At 42.3% G+C, this 15,827-nt stretch overlaps 1 pseudogene; it reads right to left on the bottom strand.

The window, feature by feature from the left end:
• Positions 1 to 15,827, bottom strand: part of LOC115659885 — a 232,988-nt pseudogene that overhangs the window by 16,390 nt on the left and 200,771 nt on the right.

The raw sequence follows: 15,827 nt of genomic DNA, 5'->3' as shown, positions 1-15,827 counted from the left end.
TTTGCATTTCAGACACCCCAGGACTGGGGGCATTTGAGTCTGGGTTTTGTTATGGCCAATTTGAATTCAAAGATGGGTTCACACCTGGATTTTGAATCCCACCAACATTTGGGAATATTCAAGTCCATGACTTTGGCTCAAGGTCCATCTATCTAACATCCATAAAGAGATTGAACTGATTCAGTGCAGTGTATGAGAGTTTATAATCTGGCCCACTGAGCACAATGAACAAAAGTTCACCTGAATGCCTGCTAAGCTATGACAAGTACAAATCTATTGATGAGAGTGAAAAAGTTTGTTGTGCTGGTTCCTTCAGCAGGTGGAAGTGTCATTCTAAAGCACAATAACTAACATGACAAATGTTACAGTAACACACACACACACACACACACACACACACACACACACACACACATATACTTTGAAGGGTTCTAAGTCTGGTCTTCCCAAATTGACAACGAGTGCCAACAACTGATCTTCTAAACCAGCTTGAGTAACAGTGAAATTGACTGAAGTGTTCTGGGCCTGGCTTTCTGGTTTGTAATGGAGAATTGCAAACTGTGTGTGGAGGATCAGCCAGAATTTAGGGTGAAACTTACATTCCTCATCCCCTACTCTTATATACCTGCGTGTGAGGGCTGAGGGGTGGGGGGGTGAGAGTGGAGATGAAGGAAAGGAAAATGGCAGTAGGAAATAATTGTGCTTCTGAAGAAATAAAATGTGAGTGAGAGGAAAGTAGCTTGACTGAAAAGTGAACAGGATGCCTGGCTCAGTTATTCAAGTCCAAAAGAGACTTGTAGTGTGTATTGGAACAGAAACTGTGCATTTCAAAAGTCATTCACATTCAGAATTGCAACCAAAACATAATTAGTAGCAGAAACTTTGTGAGTCTCAACATACCCGGAAATCCCGTCTTGAATCAAATGCCTCCCAAGGGAGTGACAAATTCAAGCTGCCTTTCCACTCTGAGCTGGTGCACACCAGTGTATCAGTAGGCAGCATAAGAGGAGTCTGTATGTAGTTGAGCTGTGGGGGGGTGTCATGAAAATACAACCCCCTGAGCGCAGCAAGTTTCAGTGCTGTAAAGCGCCAGTGTAGACAGTGCACCAGCACTGGTAGCTACGCTGCTTGTGCAGGTGGTTTGTTTTTTTTTAGAGCGCTGGGAGCACTCTGCCATGACCATACAAGCCATGCTAAAGTGCTGGCGCAGCAATGCTTTAGCGTTGCCAGTGTAGACTAGCCCTTAGGAAGGCTGTTCTCAATATGTAGACAAACTTAGAAGTAAAATTTAAAGTTAGGTGGGGAAATTAAGATAACAAGAGAAAAAAGGTGAAAGGATCAGGACAGGAATGTGAGGATTGTGATGATTCCGCTTTGGTCCTCAGTTAGACCTGTTTGATTAGGGATCTCACAGCTGCTGTAATTAGAACTAAATTTCAAGAGTCAGGAATTCATTACTGTGGCTCACTAACTACTTTCTCCCAGTATGATTAAAGAGTAGAGAAAAGGAACTGAAGAAATTCTATGCTTTTCCATTAATAGAGTTCGCTCTTGCCTAAATTGTAGGTAAGAGCTGCATTATGGCAACTTTCCCAGGCTTATGTGTTTTAAAGAGATTAGACAAGGTGGGTAACGTAACAAGCTAGCATGCATGATCCCGATAGTCAGAAACAATCTTGGGCAATAGAGGCAATGACCATGAGATGGGATATTCTCAGGGTATGTCTACATCTACAATTTTGCAGCGCTGGTTGTTACAGCTGTATTAGTACAGCTGTATAGGGCCAGCGCTGCAGAGTGGCCACACTTACAGCAACCAGCGCTGCAAGTGGTGTTAGATGTGGCCACACTGCAGCGCTGTTGGGCGGCTTCAAGGGGGGTTCGGGGAACGCGAGAGCAAACCGGGGAAGGAGACCAGCTTCCCTGCGGTTTGCTCTCGCGTTCCCCGACCCCCCCTGCAAACCGCAGGGAAGGAGACCTGCTTGCTCGGGGGTTCGGGGAACGTGAGAGCAAACCGGGGAAGGAGACCTGCTTGCACGGGGGTTTGGGGAACGCGAGAGCAAACCGGGGAAGGAGACCTGCTTCCCCGCGGTTTGCTCTCGCGTTCCCCGAACCCCCCTGCAAACCGCAGGGAAGGAGACCTGCTTGCTCGGGGGTTCGGGGAACGCAACAGCAAACTGGGGAAGGAGACCTGCTTGATTACCAGAGAGGCTTCCTCAGGTATGCTGCGATACCTGCTTATTCCACAGAGGTCAAGAAAAGCGCTGGTTAGTGTCTACACTTGATTACCAGCGCTGGATCACCAGCGCTGGATCCTCTACACCCGAGACAAAACGGGAGTACGGCCAGCGCTGCAAACAGGGAGTTGCAGCGCTGGTGATGCCCTGCAGATGTGTACATCTCCTAAGTTGCAGCGCTGTAACCCCCTCACCAGCGCTGCAACTTTGTGATGTAGACAAGCCCTCAGTCTCTGGCACGGCCATGGGATGGAAGGGAGAATCCCTGGTAGTTGCACAAAGGGCTGTAGGTGAAGCTAAACTAGAGGGAAGGACAGGGTTCAGGATTGTAATGGTGAGGAGTGGGAAATGGCACTAGATAAAAGGGGAGTGAATAGCTGAGGAACCCACTCATATTAGCCTGTCTCTATCTCAGAGAGGAGGGTACACAACTTGAATGAGGGAGATACAGCTCCCTATGTCAAAATAGTGAAATAAAGAAATCAAGTTAATGAAGTGGAGGGTACTGCTCCCTTCCAGCCACTCCTCCTTTTGGGGAGAGGAGACAAGAGCATTGCTAAATGTTGCTTATTTTTGATCCCTGTATGGCAGTACATATGTTGGCAAACCCCCTCCAGTGCTACAGTAGGGAAGTGAGGAGGATTCCATATTTGTGTGCTGGGGAACACTACTCATGTGGGTCTCACAAGGTCCCCAGGTAGTACAGCCAGGATTGTGCAGATAGAACCTTGGCCCAAACTTTAGTTTTCCCCTGTCATGTGCATGGGTGTAAAGCCGAACATAAGAACAGCCATACTAGGTCAGACCAAAGGTCCATCCAGCCCAGGATCCTGTCTGCTGACAGTGACCAATGCCAGGTGCCCCAGAGGGAGTGAACCTAACAGGTAATGATCAACTGATCTCTCTCCTGCCATTCAGCTCCACCCTCTCTGACAAACAGAGGCTAGGGACACCATTCCTGACCCATCCTGGCTAATAGCCATTAATGGACTTAACCTCCATGCATTTATCTAGTTCTCTTTTAAACCCTCTTATAATCCTAGCCTTCATAACCTGCTCAGGCAAGGAGTTCCACAGGTTGATTGTACGCTGTGTGAAGAAGAACTTACTTTTATTTGTTTTAAACCTGCTGCCCATTAATTTCATTTGGTGGCCCCTAGTTCTTATATTATGGGAACAAGTAAATAACTTTTCGTTATTCACTTTCTCCACATCACGCATGATTTTATATACCTATATACACAGAAGGGTTAAGCAGCTGGAAGATGCAGCTGGGCCCGATCATTCAGATGCCATGCAGTACCCAGATGGTAGCACACTCAATCACAGAGGTGCTGGAGAACTTTGATGAAAAGATACATTAAATATAGATAAACGTTAAGTGGAGAGATGGCTGATAGCAAACTGATTTACCTTTCTTTCTTTAGCATATGCCTTCCAAGTAGTGGATCAGGTACAAGTTCATTGGTTGCATCCAAGTTCTCTATCAAAACAGGATCGCCAACAACAACCAGGGACAGTGAAACCATTTAGGCGACCTAGGCGGTCGCCTAGGACACTCGGATTTTGGGGGGGGGTGTGCCATTTTCTTCAGGCAGCAACCGCGGCAGCGGGATCTTCGGCGGCCCCAGTAGCCACTGGCATTTAGGCAGAGGGAGCTGGGGTAGGGGAGGGCGGGGAGGGCCGCCTGCAGCAAGTGGTGGGGGGCGGCACGCAGGGGAACTCCCCGCCCCAGCTCACCCCTGCCCCGCCTCCTCCCCAAGCTGCTTCACTTCTCCCGCCTTCCAGCCTTGCGGTGCCTAAGCTGATTGGCGCCGCAAGCCTGGAGAAGTGAAGCAGCCACAGAGAGCTCAGGGAGGAGACTGGGCAGGGGTGAGCTGCTTCATTTCTTTTGCTTCCCAGGCTTGTGGCACCTAGGGCGCAAACCATCCTTGCACCGGCCCTGGCAACAACTACCTGCTGTATAACCTGTAAAAATCCTCAGAGATTGGGGGAGACATGGACACAATGCTGAAGATGTTAGCAGACAACTCAGTTAATTATGTCACTGGATACTTTGCTAAGCTTACAATAAGAAAACAGTTTATTAGAGTTTTTAATGCTTCCTGGGATATATAGAAAACAGTTCATGATAAAATTAGTCCCCGCACCTTTTCAGTAGCTCAACAAATAAATGTTCCTATTCTTACTAATTCTGGTAGCTGCCAACTAGCTTTTATCCTGCCTGACTCAAATGGATGACTTTCAAATCTAAGCCATATCTGCTTTTTATCCATTTGATCCCTCTGAAGCGGGGGGTCAATCAATAGAGGCCAATGTTCATCGTCTGTAAGAATAGTGGCATTTTGTGTGGACATGTATCACTAGGCAAGCCTTCATTGTTCCATTTAGCAATTGTTGCATCATCCGTCAGCATGGAGATTGGATCAAGACCTTCCATCATTGGAATGGAGACCTAAAGTAATAAAGGTTAACTTTTAAATTCTAGTTTCAATGGCTTGTGTGTCACAATATCTTTTCACACGTATTTGTAATGCATGTAAAGAACAAACTGCATCAACAGAAAAAAAATGCATCAAGCTTCTTAACTTTTTACTAATCAACACATGAATGTAAGAAATTGGGTTATAATTTTAAACAACCAAAAGACAGGGAATACACAAATTAAGATGATCATACTGATCTCAGCTCTCCAGTGCTGCACATGCGGAAAACAATTTGACTGTCTGTGCAACATTCATTGAAGTATTTTAGAGTTATACATACAAGAGCATAAGAGTGATCACTGTATATTAAACCTCTAGCAGTATAATCAGGACCCGATGGTCCAATTTCCACGCTCAGCTACACTGTCTCGTAGCTATAAGAAACTCTTTGTCTTCAACTCAGTTACTCCAGACTTAGGGTGGTATAACAGAGCAGAATTTAGCTCTACACATGCCATGTGGGCAAGTTACCATGAAGACCTCTGCTTTTTGTACATCCTGACTGTAGAGTGTTTAAAATTATGGCCTTAACATTATTACGTTAATATAAATGTGTATAGTTTATTTCCATGTTTTTAAGAAAAAAGGGATTCAGGCCTAAATTTTGCCCTGTATTAGCACAAAGTTGATCGAACACTGGCTTAACCAGCCCATAGAAGAGACGTAATCAATTATTTTTTGTCAAGGTCTAAATTTCTTGGTCAAGGTCCAGACTCCAGGGAAAATAATGCAAAAATAAAATTAAGAATAACAGAATAAAAAGATTTTGTGGTCTGTTCAAAAGTGTCTGGAGCTCCGGATTTGGTCCACAGGCTGGCTGTTGACTACCTTTGCCATAGAGCTACTTTAGTGTTCCTTTGGCACCTGCTATTCCACCCATTGTTGCAAAGAGAATATCTGGGGAAATGGAGGAATGTTTATATACGGAAAGTCTTTAGTTGCTAGGATGGTCCCTTGGTGTTCTTGGGAGCCTGCATAATAATTTAGAGTAGCCCCCAGACTGCTCTAATTTACTGAGGCCAGCCTGGCATCCAGACAGCCCCAGGCTCAGGAGAGGATAAAAGCAGTCTAAGGCCAACTTTGCACGCTCCTCTTGAGCTGTGCCTAGCACTCTCTGGTCAAAGCACATGATTCACAAAACACTAATTACTATGCTGCTTTCACTGTGAGCTTCCATGTTTTCATAGATAAAAGCTACTATGTGGAACTCCACAGTGAAATCGCAGCACAAAACACTGATATTATGTAATTATAATATTTTATAATATCTGAAATAAGATTATTACTTTAAACTTATGCTAAGTGATTCATAATAGAAACATCTCAAACAAATTAGTTAATCATATAAAACACCATATGTAACTTTTTCTTTCTTTCTCTTTCTTTGTAATTAGTTTGGAGATTGGTCCTCAGTCAAAACTAGCCGCCTGGAAAGTTTCAGCTTGTAACATTCAGCTTTTTGTGAGTCAGAAATGTTCAAAAAAGTCTTTTTTTTACAATAGAAAAAATATCTTTTTTCCCCATCCTTGCATAACTCAATACCAGTGAATGGATTTTACTCAGGCTTGCAAAAAAAAAAAAATCACATCTCAGCTGAAACCAAGCATGAAAAATTTCAGATGTAAAGGAAATTTTCCTCTGAAGGAAAGTTATGAACATGAGACAACAGCATGTTCAGATGGAAGTCTCAGTACAACCTTAACTATCGCTTTCACCACAAAGCCAGTGTTGCAACAGAACACTAAATCTTGCTCTGTGCACCATTGGTGCACAGTGGAGGGGCAAAAATAGAGTATTAACAGCCTGTCCCCTCATACAAGCAGCAGGTAAGCTTCTAGTCACAGCACTCAGCAGAATACTGGCTGGGCCTGGCATTTGCCCTGGGATGAAAACCACTTCCCCAAGGTCTTCGGGTTAGTCTGAATGGCTAGCCCTCATCACCTAGTGAATATGTTTCAAACAACAGTAAGCACTAGCCAGTGGCATAAGTTGCTCTTGTTCAGGAGTGCACTTTGCTGATTTATAATTTCCAAATATATTGTCCTATACAATGAGATATTTGCAGAAAATACATTTAAGCTACTGGTGAGTCAACAGGTCAAAAAAGGAAATACAGCAGATGTTGGATTTTTCTGATTAATTGTGCTTTTTAAAAAATAAACAGTATAAGCACTTCAGTTAAGAAGGTGTGTGCAAGTCTTGAATTACCCTCTAGTTCGTCAAGTAAGGCAGCCACAGGTTTTGAACTAGCTCATGGCGGTATCTCTTTGCAAATGAACCAGCATAAGAAATAAAAGCTCCAAGTAGGAGCATATCTCCACACAGAGTTTGCTCTTGTTCACAGTCCTGAGGGACTGACCGAACCTGTCCCACATCTTCAGATTAAAATACAAGGATTAAAGATTCTTGTTAACTAATTGTTTACAAACAAACTGCTAAAAGGAAGTTGTTATTACTCTGGGAACATGTGGGGTTACTCACACATGTTAGAAACGACAAATAGTTTGGAGTTTGCACATAGCAAGCCTCATACAATTATGTTGCACAAAATATCCTGTGTTCAGCATTATGTTGATTTGGTTGGTTTTGGCAGTGGGGGGGACAAGATCCAATCAACAGCATAATAGTAAAGGGATAGCTATGCTTCATAGATGCAGGAATTTCTAGGGAAGGGTTAAAGCTTCATCTTGACTCATGTTGGCTTTGGGGACTGGTAATATCTGTGATATCCAAATGGCTTGTGAAAAATCAACTCAGGGCATTAGTGGTGGAAAAGTTGTTGAAAATGGCTGTTTGGTGATTCATATGAAATGAGTTGGTGGCCTCAGTTCTGTGATTAGCAAGCAGACGACCAAAGCATTATTGGCACCAATCAGAGGCCAAAGATGGAATGGATACAGAGACAGAACTAACTTCTCAGGCCCTAGAGATGACCTTTTGTGTCAGGGCTGAGGGACACTGGTGGAGTGGCAGGAAAACTTACACTGCCATTGCCTGTTTCAGGACTTGATCTTGCATCCACTAGAGTCAATAGGAGATTTGCTATTGACTTTAACTGGTCCATAATTGATCCCTTGTTTTTTTTTTCCTGTGGCTAGACAACTTCAGCTTCCAAGACTGTGCATTCAGTACTTTCCCCCAGGAATCAGAAGAGAATACACACGCACTGGTTATTTGTTAGTATACTGATGATTTTCAGAATGAAATTCCATTTAGTCTAAAAAAATTAATATACATATTAATGCAGTAGAAAGATCCACTTATGCAGCACTTGATCAAAGGGAATTTGGGGAAAGATTATCTTTCTAGTATTTGCCAGTGCAATGTGCAACGATCACTGCCACAAGGACTTTGGCATAAAGCTAATGAAATAATATGTTCTCAGAAAAAATTAAGATGAAAACAAATCAGTCCTCTTGTTCACTAGGGATACGGTCTAAGAGTATTCACTTCATACAGGCCTTGCAACAACCATCCAATGGTAACAGCTGTGGGTCATTACTGACCTTGGTTAAATTTGGTACAATTATGTACAGGCGATAGACTCAGTATCTCACCACCAATCCCTTGAGCTATCCAGTCTCTTCACTGAACCGTTGCTTTGAGAGGTGCCTGGTGAAGGACTTGCCATTAAAATTCACCTGACTGTCGTCTTCATCTAGTGAACGACTCAACTTTTCTTTCCTTTCATCTTCGTCTCCTCCTCATTATACACCTCCCCTTTTCATCACTCTGTTGCTATTCCAGTGCTTGTCAACCACAGCAAGGGGTAATGGTGGAACCAACCAATATGATACATTAGGCAGAAGAAAATAATATCTGATGCTCCAGAATAACCATTTATTGCAATAATTTTGAAAGGTCTGCTGTATCAGAGCCTTTATTATTCTGTATTATGTATGTGGTTTAGTTTTAGAAGCATTAGTTTCTCACTAAAAATACACTATACTTTCAATTCAATTGAGATGTTAACATTTTAAATTATTTGATTTTGCTTTAAACAGAAACAGTGGGCCTTTTGCATTCTCCTTCAGTCAATCAATCCTTTTTATGATTTCTGGAAATGCTGTGCTTTATTTTAAGTTCTGCCAGAGAGACTGAGCAATATAATTTTAAGTAATAACAAACAGATCTTTTATTTTTGCCATCCACATATTTGGTTATCCAAGTCAGCTTCAAACGACCGGCTCAAATTGCACAACACCTACAATGCCAGTAAATTATAGCAAGAGATTCCTCAAATGAATTTTAACATGGAATAAAATATCTGAAAAAAAGTATATAAGGTAAAAAATCTAGTTGGATGAGAAATGAAAAATCCATTAGTGAATATGGATTCCCCTGAGCCAACCTGAATCAACAGACAATATGGATTTTTGATAATTCATTGGTTTGCCATTATTTATTCTCTCTCATGTAACACCCACTGCACATCTCAGAGAGCTAATTAGAGAATTATCATATTACTTAACTAAGTAGCCCAAACTGTATTATTCTGTATGTACCCGAAGCGAGGGCAGTATCATTAGCATTGTTTAATTGTTGCTAATAAAGCCATTGCATCTTATTAAATCATAGTTATTGTCAATACCTACAGTTCACTAGATCCATTCTTTTAATATTCTTGGATGTGTTAGTTACTAGGTAATCTTACAGTTAATATATACCACAGTGAGACAAAATATAAGAAAATGTAAAGGTCAAAAACATGTTTCTATTATGAAAAAAATGAATGATAATGACATAATTTTTTCAGCTCATCAGGTTCTTTGCTAAGTGCCTCTGTTATTGCCAGATCAGTCGTGTATAACAAAGAAATGCTTTCTGTAGGCTGCTTCATTAGCCTGCCCTGTAGGACCTCACCTTCAGACCTTTCACTAATCTGTTGGCCAGCTCAATAGTCTTGTTAGTTCTATTCACTTCTTCCTGGTAGCGTATTTTCTCAGCTGTAGCTCTCTGAAAAGCAGTTGTTAAGGCAGCCAGGTTTGTGTTTAGTTCCTTCAAATAAAAACAGTAAGAAACAACTTTGGACATTGTAAGAACAAGTAAAAATATTTCTGCTGTCTTATTTTATATTTCTGAAAGTTAAATTATACACTGTGAGAAAGATGTAAACATGACTGCTCTTAGCATCCTTTCCCAATTCACACCATCAGAGGGTACAGCTGGAAAGCAGTAGGAAAAAGTGGCAGTTCCTGTGATTTTTGCTATTTGTTCAAAACAGCATTAAAAAAAGAAACCACAGATTTGATTTCATGAGAGGGAAAGAAGATGGCCCTTTTTTCAGTAAGGTATCTCAAATTTAGCAAGCTTTAATATCATGTATTTCTTATAAGATTGCGTACTTTATAGGCGGTGTCAAAAACACTCTGTAGAGAGCTCCATTCGGAAGCTAAAGAGAACAGACAGGTTTAATCATGAGGGGTAAACATTTGCTAAACAGCATACACTACAACGTTAGCTCGACGTAAGTTGCCTTGCATCAACCTGTTAGTGTGTGTGTCTAGGCTCAAATTTGCCTTTGGCTGGCACAAGCACCCAGATATAGTGACATGGTAAGCAGTTCTCCTTTGTGTGCAATTGCCCAACCCACCACGGAACTCCAGGTACTAGACGCATTCCCGCCTGGGGTAGACAGGAAGTATTGTACCTCCTGGGCCTGGAGGGAGAAAAGGCTGTGCAGGACCGCTACAGACTAGCCATAGAAATATGGACATCTATGAACAGACTGTGTGGGGAATGCAGGCAAAGGTCTAAGATAGGGATCAACAGCAGTTCTGTGTGAAAGCGAAGGAACTGTGGCAGGTGTACTGTAAGACAAGGGGGCTCAATACATCTGGTGCTGTGCTTTAGACCTGCAATTTTCACAAGAAGCTGCATGTCATACTTGATGGAGGCTCCATCAGCACCCCGCAGACCATGGAGAAGCTTGAGACAGAGACTCCTGCTATGAAGAGGGAAAGGGATATCTGGTGGGTGGGGGGCTCCAGCCATGCCATGAGCCAGGACCATTTCAGGTATGTTTACACAGCTCACAGACATTAGCTTGGCAGCCCAGGTTGATGGTCTTCGGGGTAGTGGGACTCAAACTAATGGTCTAAAAATACCTGTGCAGACAACACTTTGAAGTTGTGGCTCAGATTGACGCTTGGGCTCTGAAGCCTAGGGATGAGGTGGGGGAGTGGGGGGATTTCAGAGCCCAAGCCATAACTTTCAGGAGTTGCCTACATAGCTATTTTTAGAGCACTAACATGAGCCTTGCTAACCCAAGTCTTGAGCCAGGCTGGGAGGCTTGCTTCCGCAGACTGTGTAGAGATATTGTTCAAGATTCCACCATAGTCTAGCCAGTGGCACCAGCTGAACATGGACGCATCCAATGAAGGGGAAGGGATCTCAGGTAAGCGTAGCATGCATTTTTCCTCACAATATTTAAATATAAAAATGGTGATCAGTCCATCCCCAAGTTAAGAAGACATAGGTATCAACTTTTCTTTGTTTTACTCATGTGAGAAGAGGTAGCAGTACAACAATCAGATGTATCTGCTTTTCACTCCCCTGTTGGGTTAGGCAGGGGGAAGGGGAAGTGGATGGAGAGCAGTCTGTGTACATACAGCAGACCCTCAGAGTTACAAACATCTCAGGAATGGAAGCTGGTCGTTGCTCTGAAATGTTTGTAACTCTGAACAAAACATTATGGTTCTTTCAAAAGTTTACAGCTGAATATTGACTTAATACAGCTTTGAAACTTTACTATGCAGAAGAAAAATGCTGCTTTTAACCACCTTAATTTAGATGAAACAAGCGCTGAACAGTTTTCTTATCTTGTCAAATCTTTCTGGTTTTTTTTAAATTAGTTTACGTTTAACACAGCACTGTACTGTATTTGCTTCTTTTGGTCTCTGCTGCCTGACTGCGTACGTTCAATTCCAATGAGGTGTGTGGTTGTCTAGTCAGGTGTTTGTAACTCTGGTGTTTGTAACTCTGAGGTTCTACTGTACATAGGGACATTCCTTGTATCCTCCTGAAAGATCGAGCTGCAACTTTCATGGAGATTCTTTGCAGTCCTCTCTGGAAAGTTTCGAGGAATAGCTGCCTTATTTCTTCCTCCAGAGAAGGACACTTACCCATACCACTCTGCAATGAGTTTGGCTGGCAGTAAACAAGCTAGTGGCATACAGACCCAGATAGCTTCGAGACTCCAGGAGCAGCTGTGTTCTCTGTGCCTTTGTTATCATCAGAAGTGCGATATCAGCTAAAGCCACCACAGTTGTGGAAAAATAGTGACAGAATTCAGTGCTATTACCCTATACTTGTATGCAGGGAATAGGAACCAAATCTGTATTGTGTCTTGCAAATGACCATACTCCTGGCAGGCCATAGTGACCATAGCTGGGGCAGAAGAGCAGCATAGCAGGAATTGATTAATGGCCCTACATGCTTGCATGACAATGTCCCCCACTGTGACCCCAAAAATGATTTCTCATTGACCAGAAGCAACATGACATTGCACATCTGTAGACTGTAATTGCCACTCAGGTCTCCACTGTCAGTGCAGCTCTCATTTTGGTGTCCCTGCATTGGAGGGCTGGGGTGAGCTCAGCTGACAGGCCCTAGGACTGTTGCCTTTCACAGCCAGAAGCACTGCAGCCACTGCTTGGTGTCCAAACCTGCATTATGATGAGATCCCACCAGTCAGTGCTCATTTCTTGGGCCCAGAAGCAGCACTCCATCTGCAGCTGCTTTGTGAATTTTACCGATAACCTTCAAATTGTTTTTCACCACACTCACAATAAACCATCCTCATATCCTCCATCCTTCCTAAGGGTCTGCAAATCAGGAAAATCATGTGTCCTGTTTGCAATGTTCATGAGAATACTGCCGAGCTCTGTGGATGCCATGGTTTTGTCAGAGATGGTGGACACTAAAAAGTGCTACATGGATTAAAAAAGAGGCGAAAAACTATGGGATGAAATTATCAGATGAAGAAAGTTGCATACTGGGAAGTTGACCCCCTAGTGCCCAGAGCTCCCTGGGCAATTCATTTCACAGTGTGAATAGTTCCCAAAAGACATTGTGTCAGATGGCAATACCTGGCACACTGGAGTATCTATCCATGGTATTCCACATTTTACATTGACAAGCACTCCTGGTGAATACTTGCAGCATCCATGCAAGCAACCAAGATGCATATGCACAAACTATATACAAACTTCAGTGGCTGTATGCTGCTGTAACTTAACTTGCATCAATCAACGTTTGTAGTTGTAGCCATGGCCTTAATAAATAAATAAATTGGCAATGGGATTTAGGCTCTTAAGTCCCTACGTCATTTTTGAAAAGTGGCTGCCCAGTTGGGTGCTTTTGAACATTCTACCTAAGATTTGGCAAGAGGAAGCAGCTTGGGTCATGAGCCAACAATGCACTTAAACACAATCTCAACTGTATGTGTGAGTAGGCCCATTGGATCAGAACCTCTTTTGTTCCCAGGGGACAGAGTGCAAAAGAGAGTTCAGCACAGATGGTTGGTCATGAGCATTAGTGAAAGCTTGAGTTCCAACTCAGGAGCATCACAGCAAAGGAACACAAATAACTCCAAGAGACACGCAGAATGACTTGGCTAGTGAATAGGTTGATGTGGCATTAATAAACGTATAGAGAATTTTGAAAGTCAAAAAGGCAATTTTAAATGTACTGCAAGGCCCCAGATCCAGTGAAGCACTTAAACAGCTGTGAAATTTGGAACATGTGCGTACTCCCATTGGCTGTCATCTGGGATCTAAATCCTAAAAATACTGCAATTGTCCAGTATGAGATTTCAACTATAACTTTAAGAATAATTTTGTCCTTTGCAGCTGATGGTTAAATCAGGTGACTTAAGAGCTCCATATTTCAACCTCAGTTCTGCCACTCACTTGCTCTGTATACCATGGGAAAAATCAAATCGTACTTGTGCTGTGGTTTACCCCTCTGCAAAATGACGATGATGATAATAATATTTAGCTACTTCACCGGGGTGTTATAAAGCTTCATTCATTAACGGTCACATTGAAATCTCTGTGGCATTATAGGAGGGTAATGTATATAATACAAAACACATGTGGCTGGTACAGAAATTTTATTGTCATGAGTTTGGCATGACCTAGTGAGTTATACAACACGAACATTCCTAACAAGGGCCGTTACTTATAGTTCAGATGAGGAACAATATAACTTTTATACTACACCATCATATTTAGGGTCAGATCCCCAGGTACATCACAGCAGAGGAGTGAAGAGGCTGGGAGTAAAGGTGGTTTTCTGCTACCTTCCTGTCCCCTGCATGGGGCACGTTACTGCAGCCTCAGGTTCAGGGAGGATTGCCAAGGCATGTTGGCCCAGCTCATCTTAGGTATTTAGGCACCTAATTCCCATTTAAATCAATGGGCATTAAGTGCCTAAATACCCATTGCCCTCTGGCTCCACCTCTTGTACTGGAGAGGTCAAGACACCAGCCCCATACCAGCTAGGCATTCCCTATATACTGGAAGAAACCTCAGGCAGCATTACATCCCCTTTGTGCTGCTGGAGGGGCTGAGCATATGGCCATGAGGGTTATGCTATATATTTAACAAACTTTTTAAAAATATTAGGGAGAGTTGGAACTTTTTTACTGGAATAATTTTGCGTCTTTCTGCCCACTGAGTACAGTGAACCAAACTGCAAATCCCTCAGATGTAGAAATATATGGCTAATTGAATTTTAGAGACCTCTAAAATCATGATTTTGAAGTTCAATGTCTCTGAACTTTCCAGGGTTAGAAGCAGGAGCAGCATGCCCCCTGGAATAACTGGGTCATTGGTCTGAGGCACAGTGCAAGAGCAATGTAATTTTTGGCAATTTTGTTTTTAATAAAAGGCAGCTGTCTGAAGGAGACAAAATAGGCAGACAGTGAGGAGATAAAGAAGAAACCCGTTTGTGATTAATCCAAGAAAGAAATAGTTCCAGTTCATGTAGGTTAAATATATGACCTGTGGACTGCTGCCAGAGCCAATGAACAGCTGGTGAGCTTATGAAAAACTGTTTGGGGAACTGGAAGTTGCCTGGGGGCAGTATTGACTTACCTAAGCAATTTTCTCAAGATTTCATCATATGAAATATTACATGCAAGAAAATGGAACTCTCTTTTAGGTACTACTTTTCCCCTTCCCTCGTTTTTCTGCTCCTTTTTGACATGTGCACCCCATCCTGTGCCCACACAGACTGGGTAAGTTGTGGCTGAATTCTAGCCAGGAGAGAACAACAAACTGCAGGTGAATTTAGAAAGCCATGCAGCACTATTTCCTATTCAGTTAAAAGTCCAAGACAGTCAGAGCCCCTGATGTGTTACCTTTCATTTGACTACCCACATTTTTTACTTTCTGCAAATAATGTACTAAATGAATAAAAGAAGATAGATACTATTTTTTCTTTTCCCTGAGTTACAGATAACAAGACAAGTCCCTTCCCTTACAGTTTGTGCATAACAATGTGATTTAATGTTAAAAATAATAATAATAAAGTGCCAAAATCTCTCTCTTTGTCTCTGTCTTTTTAAAGCGTTGCCCTTTTCAAAACAAGGGGAAATTCAGTATAGTTTCAGTGCCACAGTGATCAAACAGTGTCACATCACTATGGCAATTGCTGCCCAGGCCAGGAATACAGATCAGCTTTAATTGTGCAACGCCTTATTGCTGGTGCATGTCAATCAGAACCTATGAATTGAGAAAAATTTGCTCTGTTCATTCTGTTAAATGATGTATCCAATTAAACCTGTTAGAATTCATGATCTTCAGTCAAGGTTAAATGAAAGTAGTTACTCCTGTCAGCTAGGTGATTAAATGCTGCCTACATCAGGCACATTTATGTGCAAAATTAAAATTTTGGTATAAAGCATGAATCTTTATGCATGCCAGTTAATTATATTGCGGTTCCTCCATTTATTAAATGCCCACTGCATTTCTTCTTAATCATCAGCATCCTTTCAAAACTTATTTCATAGTCCACATTATGCCCAAATGAAATGCTTTATCAATGAAAACTTGCTCTTTTGAAGGATTTGGCTGTTGCTATGCTACTAAAGATGGCC

This window comes from Gopherus evgoodei, chromosome 11, assembly GCF_007399415.2.
Source record: "Gopherus evgoodei ecotype Sinaloan lineage chromosome 11, rGopEvg1_v1.p, whole genome shotgun sequence".
In the NCBI taxonomy this organism is placed as follows: Eukaryota; Metazoa; Chordata; order Testudines; family Testudinidae; genus Gopherus; species Gopherus evgoodei.
The sequence above is the reverse complement of the archived record's forward strand: the minus strand, read 5'-3'. Positions and strand labels throughout refer to the sequence as shown.